Here is an 8,258-nt window from a genome sequence, read left to right as displayed (position 1 = left end):
ACACTAGGGCTTAGTGTTAGTACATCGACAACCAATCTACCCTCAACAAGATACTTTGACCATCTGGTTGTCGCATGCTCTCTCAGCTCCTCTCGGTCATACCCTATACATGTCCGGTCCTTCAGCTCCCGATCTGTAACACTGCTTCTATCAACAATCCAAGTCCATATGGCCACTAAACCTCGGCTATCCAATCTGCTCACTAGCTGTGCCTTAGTCCATCAAGACTCTTGTCGAGTTGTTCACAACTGCACTTGTGAACAATTCACAATCTGCCCATTGTTGTTCCTCAGTTACAAAAGGACTTCAGTCCACTATGGTCTTCTTACATTGCTCCAATGAAGGCCAACATAGGGCATGAAGGTTGCCACCTATCACTGCAAGATGTTCATCTCCCACAATGAACACGGGCTAGGAGGAATGCCCATCATCTGCTGTAGAAGTCCTCCACACACAAGTTTAGGGCTGCTCAATTGCTCTTCTGGTTCGTCAACCCTTGAGCTCAACAACTGCCACTCTAACAACTACTTTTGTCCACCAAAGTGTTGCACACCGGGCTCCAACTTGCTACACTTGGTCCACTCTCACGCTGCCCTCCAACATACCACGAATGACCAATCATCGTTGTAGCATCTACTCCTAGTTAGGGTATCCAACTCCTAGAAACCCTCCACATGGTTGCTAACAGACTTCTTCAATCAATCATTTCCTAAGACACTCATCCACCTAGCATCCAACCATCAACCAAGCTGACATCTGCAACTCCCTGATGCTGCCACCTTGCCTTGGGATCAATGCCTACATATGGCTAGTTAGGGCACACAACAACACCAAACCACTGTTGAAACATCGTGTTACCCTTCTAGACTTCCTGCCTGCCTTTACTTCCCTTACCAATCCTGTCTTCACACTGTCATAGTCCTTAAGCACATTTGCAAGGTCCTCTACAGCTCACAAATTAGCTACAGCAAGGGATCAACTCATTATTCAAGGGTTAACCCCCATTGTCTAGGCTGCGGTGGCTCCTTAAACATTGCAGCTGGGTGAGAGGATCCTCACTAGGCCTGTCGACTCTCCAACAAATCTCCACGCATGTTGTTGTAGCATCACCACACTTGCGATTCAAAACAGAAGCAAACAAGGCAAAAAAACACCCAAACTTACCTCTGTTGTGTTGCGGCTTGATCTTGCTAAGGAGACAAACCCACGCACCCCACAAACTGCCCTTATGTCACCGTTCAAGATGCTTCAGGGTTGCATCCTTCTCCACAGAGAAATCCACACCAAAACACAGAGAAAAAGACCTCTCGAGAACTCAGTTGCCTACCTCCTTATCCTTCCTTCAGATCTGCACTTCAAACGCAGAGGCATCTTGATGTTTTATGCACTTGGGATATATTTTAAGCCTCCACACATGAAATCTATATATACTAATTCATGTGGCTTCCCTAGTGGGCTTGTCCAACTGTCATAAGGCCTATTATGACTCCAGCCGATCTCAAACATGAGCCACAAACCCACACTATATTTTCAAAATTCATAACTCCACTTCAACAACTCGAAATTTAATGATTCTCGATGCGTTGGAATCGTCTCAACATCCTCTATCATTTCCATCCATTACATGTCAAAATCTCGTCACGGTTTTAGCTCAAACATCGATGGATGCAAAACACCAAGCTTAGGTTTCAAACCTACAAGGTCATTTGTAGAGCTCCTCCTTCCAAACCCTCGATCTTCAAGACTTAGAGTACCTTCTAAACTAAAAAAACAACATAAAAAAAATTAAAACTTAAATCTTTCATATTTTCAGGACCCTCTCATAAGGAAGTTAATTTCTTTTGACGTGAATTTTGAGTGTGGAAAAATTGGTTTTCCATAGAAATGTGTTTTCTCAACACTCACACAATCAAAGTCTCCGGGAAAAGGACAATTCAACGCTTAACTATGTGTTTTTTCTCGAAACACGCGCGGCAGTGCGGAGCTTCGTTTGAGTGCGGAAAATGAGAGCCTCCGCACTCCACACAACGGGATGTTATTATGTTTGAGATTCCCGGCCATTACTGAATTCCCTCTGTCGTTAAGTGAATCATCAAAAGTAGTAGCAGCTTACCCTTTATAATTCCAAAATATTTAGAGTGCAGAGTACTGGCACTGCTCTTCTTTTTCTATACTAAAATATTTCAGAACCTGGAAATTATGATCTTTCATGACCAGGCCACCCATTGTTGGCCATCCCTGATTCATATAGCTGCATTTCTTCTTCCATTTACATCTAAAAGCAGGACCAATAAAGTTTTAAAAGCGTCTTGAAGCATTCGGCTGGAAAGGAGTGGCAAATGATAGGTTGACCCAACTAGCATTTCTTCTTAACAGAAAGCAAGAAACAAGATGATTAGAAGCAATGATCTGTGTGGTGCTGGCGAATCAATTGAAATTGTCTGAATCGGTGTGTATTTCATAAATAGCATTTTATACCGATAGTTTCCAATGGCTTGACTCTAAGTGCTAACTACAACGCTCGATGTTCGTTTGAAACCAACAAACAAAAACATTTCATTTCTAAAAGATCAATTTCTGACATTGTCCATTTTATGTTATTGATAAATTTAGAACCATCGAATTTAGAATTGGTTGAAATTGCGTTATTTAGCATTTTCAAAATCACAGCAAAAAACATACCTGACGATTGCCAAAAAATATGAGAAAACAAGCAATAAGAGAAGCATTTTGCTTGACGTTTAAACCATGCCTGTCTTGACAACATGTTCTTCCTCCCCATCTGAAAATCGTAAAAAGCTTCGAAAACAACAATTTTCAGAGGGTAATGTAATGTCTTTTAAGCACGTCTGAAGTCGTTGGTAGATAAGCAGAGTCATCGACATCATTGTAGCAATTTTATAATTGTGAGGTTTTGAATCATCAGAACTCTGCCTATTGTTATCAAAGCAAAGATTTAGCATTTCAAAGAGGTCAGGTTTTGTAAAATTTCAGTGAAGTACCTAGAGATGAGCATACAAGAGGCATTTCAAACATAATAGGATCTTGTGCTTCTCTTTCACCTGAATTTAGATAAATTATCCAATAATAACTCAGAAATCGAGCTTAAATAACATTAAATGTAGAAAAGATTTAAAGTAGAAAAATCAAACAGAAGACTTGAATTAAGTCAGTATCATTAGCATCCAGACGTGACGAGTGGATCCAATAATGAACAAAGGGCAAGTTGCCAATATTTATGCAGGAGTTTTGTAACTCATATTTGCGCGGGAGTTCCGTAACTTAACATGTGTGCAGGAGTTCGTAACTTAATATTAAATTGTGGAACTACCGCATAAATATTAACTTAGGGAACTCCCACACACATATTAAGCGCGTGCCCCATGCCAATTTCTCACAATATCACGGGTAAGCGATCCAGCTAAAGTATTGTTTATGTTAATAAAAATTCTACACAAGTTGCCCTTGGGATCCAGCTAAAATACAGTGTTCTCTGGTACTTCTAAATGTAGTTTTTGAATCACGAGGATTTCACGAACCTGTTTACCCGAATTTGTCAATAGAAGATCGCAGTATCGAAGTTAAGTGATCCAGCTAAAAGATGACGACGAATCTTTAATTAATTACGCCCTCTAACGAGGTCGGATTTGGATTCCCATAGCTGTCGACAACAATGTACACGTATCACGACACATTACAGATGCCACCAAGAGGAGATCAACTCAGATCATAATGAGGAAACGATATCGTGAACTTGGAGAAAGAATTGATCAAGTATACAGAGGGGCGTTGTGAATTACTATAACATGCATAACGTTGGAACTACGCGCAATTTATTTAAAAGTGTAATGAAAAGAGCTCATGTTTTGGCTCCTTCTGTTCGAATTTAATTGGAATTCGGCATAGGATTCTTTTGGCTCCTTTTGTTCGAATTTAATTGGAATTCGGAATAGGATTCTTTTGTAATGCTGAAAAGGTCGTGTGTTTTTTCGGACTTCCAAATATTATTGTTTTTTTCCAGAAGAAAAAGCAGTATAGATTATATTAAGTCAATATAAAGAGCTACATTTGGAAACATATGAAAGGGACTTGAGTGGATATCAAGTCAAAATAGAGCGGGATCATCTAAATAGGATGTCATGTAGCACATATCTCGAAAGGGACTTGAGTGAATATCAAGTCAAAATAGAGCGGGATCATCTAAATAGGATGTCATGTAGCACATATCTCGAAAGGGACTTGAGTGGATATCAAGTCAAAATAGAGCGGGATCATCTAAATAGGATGTCATGTAGCACATATCTCAGAGTATGATGGATACAAAAAATGGAAGCATATGATACTAGATGGGCTGGGGATGTACATATACATAGACATTAAGTCAAAATAGAGGGAGCAAAAACATGATAAGACACATGTATTAGGTCTGTAAGCTTGTGATAGCTTCATAGCTAGTGCAGATGCTTTGCAAAATGGCAGAGAAGGGGGTCTTGGAGTCTCTAAAGATTTTATGGTTCCGCCATTTCCAAGCATGCCATATCATGATAACAAGAAGGGGACGCCTTGCCGCGCATTGAGAGCACCACCAATGGAAAGTTGCATGAACAGAGTCAAAAACATTGTGAGGGAAATTAAAAAAATGGCGAGTTCATACCAGATTTTCTGTGAAGAGTTGCACTAAAAGAACATGTGTAAGTTTGTCTCTTCTTCAGACTCGCACATCGAGCATCTGCTGGGGCCATGCCAGCTCCTTTTCCTAAGATTGTCCCAAGAGAGATTTCGGTTGTTAAAAACCAGCCAGGCAAAAAGGATCATTCTAGGAGGGCAGCCTATTTTCCAAAAAACAACTAGGAAGATTGGAGGAGAATTCGAAGCCTTTGAGCAAATGAAGGTAGCGTAAATATCTTTTACTCTAAGAACCGCCGAGCTGTTGGAAGAGGGCCAAGATAGATGGTCAAGAGTGCCTCCACGAATAATCCCGTTGTCCTGTAATGCGACTGAGATCAGATTCCAAGTAGGGTGGAGATCAACCGGCAGACCAATGACGTTTGCATCCTTCCACGTGGGGGAGAGGCCATTCCAGTCTAAGATGAGTTTATCCCACGTGAAGATACCCATTCTGTGCAAGGCGAATAATAGAGCTTCCGGGAAGGAAAAATTGCGACTACAAGCAATGGGATCGAGGCCAATAAGGATCCTGTTACCGGAATAAATCCTCCATCTTAATTTTGACAGGAAGAAATTTTCAATTTTCCTGAAACTTAGCCAGATAGTCGATCCAGATTTGATACCAATTGCTTCGTTTCTATACCAGAATTCAAGGCATTTACCTTTCATGTATTTCTGTCTGATCGTCTCGCTCCATGGACCATCCCCGTAGATCCCTCGCCAGAGTGATTTGCAAAGGAGAGCCTTGCCGAAATTCCTTAGATTCTTTAAGCCCCAGCCGCCCATGTTCTTTGGCAAAGAAATTCTGTCCATTCTGGATAGATGAAACTTCTTCTGTTCCGATGACCCGCCCCAAATGAAGTTTGCCGAAATCGTGGTCATCTTGTTGATTATACTTACAGGAATAAACAAAAGGTACTCCCAATAAACTGCCATCTGCATTAAGACAGTTTGTGAGAAGGTGACCCTGCCCGCCATGGAGAGACTTCTGAATTCCCATGCTGAAATTTTCTTTCCAAATATCATTGTTTAATCAACAACAATTCACTAAATTCCTCATTGGAACCAAATTCGCATTTCGACACTGCCAACGATGTCACACGTTTTGAGGATGTTAAACAACGATGCCAATTTCGCACAAATATTAAGTGCGGGTCCCATGTTAATATCTCGCAATACCGCGGGTAAGCGATCCAACTAAAAGATTGTGTGTTAATAGAAATTTTGCACAGGTTGCATGTGGATGGTTGAAAATGCATTGGTTTATGGGACTGCTGAATTAGCTATTGAATCAGGAGGATTTAATGAACTTGTTTTACTCGAATTTCATCCCCATGCCCACGAGAAGCCTCCATGCTTCCTCTACTCGACAAAGTTCACAATCGGTACCATCCTCTACTCAGCAAAGTTCACAATCGGTACCATTTTTTGGTGAAGACTAGCCGGTGCCAGTTCTAAGTTAAAAAAATCCACAATTCAAACGTAGGCATCGTTGGTTTTCTTCTTGAAGGCCTCTTCTAGATATACTAGTATGCACCCGTCTACGACACCATGTATTCCCCTCACCGTCGATGTTCCGAATGCAAAAATTTTAACTTTTTGTCGATGGGCTCGTGTGCCAATGATCTTCCAGCAAAACCCTCGAGATTTGGCCTCCTTCATAATCTACCAAGACTCCAACTATATCCTCCGTGAACTTCATCTGAAGACTAGTTCTTAGGCTATAATAATAAGCTAATAGTAAATGTCGTGAGCGACTATTTTAGATTCTATTGGATTAATCTCACTCCCCTGCTAGACGATTAAGTAGCTATATTATATTCATTACCTAATATTATAATTAATTAGTTATATGTTATTATTATGATATATGTATATTACAAAGGAAGTTGGGAGGAGGTGGTTGTTCTAAGGTAGTGTGTGCAAAAGAAGCATGTGTAGAGAAAGTGTGTGCGAAGGAAGTATGTGAGGAGATGACTTTCATTGTGCGGAGTGCGAATGTGCAGAGGCATGAGTAATGACAAGTTGCAGAGATGATTGCGAGAATGGAGCACTCTCAAAAAATGACAAAATGCAGACCTTACACTATCTTCAACAATTAATTAGTGATAGAGGGAGGGACTATGCTATGTTGCAGCTAATCCTCTTGTTTTAGTTTCTCAAAACATGTATATTTCTCATACAAATATAAAGATATTTCTCATTAAAAAAGGAAAAAACCATAATCACATATGTCAACATCATAATAATTAATTGGGAGTGAATTAATAAGCTAATATACCCAACTTCAAAAGAAGATTAAAGGTTTTATGAGTTTAATCTTTTTCTATATGTGATTATGGAAATTTGGTGAAGCAATCTCTCTCATAACCAAATCTTCGTCGAATGAAATCACTGCTTTTAATGAAAAATCGATTCCATACCTATTTAATACCCTTCTTGTTAATACCTAATATATGTAATTCCAAGAATCTACAATAATTATTGCCAGATTTTAGTCAAAATTATTAATATTGTCATATTTCATTAGTACTATTGAGGTGAAACAAGGATATTCTCTCACCCAGTTTGTTCAAGATATACATAGAGAATATCCAACCTAAGGAAAATTACATTCTTCACCATGTCTATATCCATCCTACTCTTCATCAATGATGTGGTCATCCTAACTTCTACCAAAATGGCCTCCAGAGGTAGCTAGAGACCTTAGTCAATTTTATGTCAAACCTTAGTCAATTTTTATGACATTTGAAAGTTAACAATTAACCTTGGTAAAACCAGATTATGATCTTCAATAGCTCTAAGTGTGTCCCATTTTCATTTCTTCTTTGAAAGTGGAGGAGATTAAGATCACCATGGCTTGCACTTATTTGGGTGTTCAATTTTTTAGGCTCAATTTAGTTCGAGACTAAGTCTCAAGCCTTAAATGAAAAAAGGATACAATTCCCTAGTGCTTATGGAGCGACTATGTTTACAACACCACTTTCAAGACACTCTGTCTAAGATGGAGCTTTTGGAAAACTTCATTAGGCCCACAATTTTATATGGTTCAAAGGTTTAAAGATCAAGTATGTTAAACAAGGACCAGGTTAGGAGAAAGAAGGTTAGGGTTCTATTGTTTGGTCACATCACCTAATGCAAGAGCATTATTCCTCAACACATCATACAACCCAAGTTTGTATTGCACCTCTTCCAGGACACGTTGGTTCTCCTACTTCATCAAGCACAAATATTTTATAATTCAGTCATCACTAGAGATTGGTACTCTTAACTTGCGTACCATTCCTTACAAACATTGGTCATTGTCTTTACTAGATCCTCCCAATGAGTGCATTATTGGTTTGTGAGGTTACACATCTATTCTAGTAAGTAGGCATCTTGATGGATAAACTCCCTCCTTTAGGGATTCCTTGGATGCCCCTAGCCATGGAGTAGATCTACCCGATGGCTAGGGGCATCCAAGGAGTCCCCAGGATGACCTTCAATGCAGAGCATTTTATGGAGATGGGAGATGGCCACAATATCAAACTAGCTTGTACTTTCCACTACTAGATGCATGCCCTTATGATCCCTTTCAACCAATTATGATT

Source organism: Pinus tabuliformis, chromosome 6, assembly GCF_031772625.1.
Source record: "Pinus tabuliformis cultivar Carrire ecotype Pingquan chromosome 6, CPIR1, whole genome shotgun sequence".
Classification (NCBI taxonomy): domain Eukaryota; kingdom Viridiplantae; phylum Streptophyta; class Pinopsida; order Pinales; family Pinaceae; genus Pinus; species Pinus tabuliformis.
The sequence above is the reverse complement of the archived record's forward strand: the minus strand, read 5'-3'. Positions refer to the sequence as shown.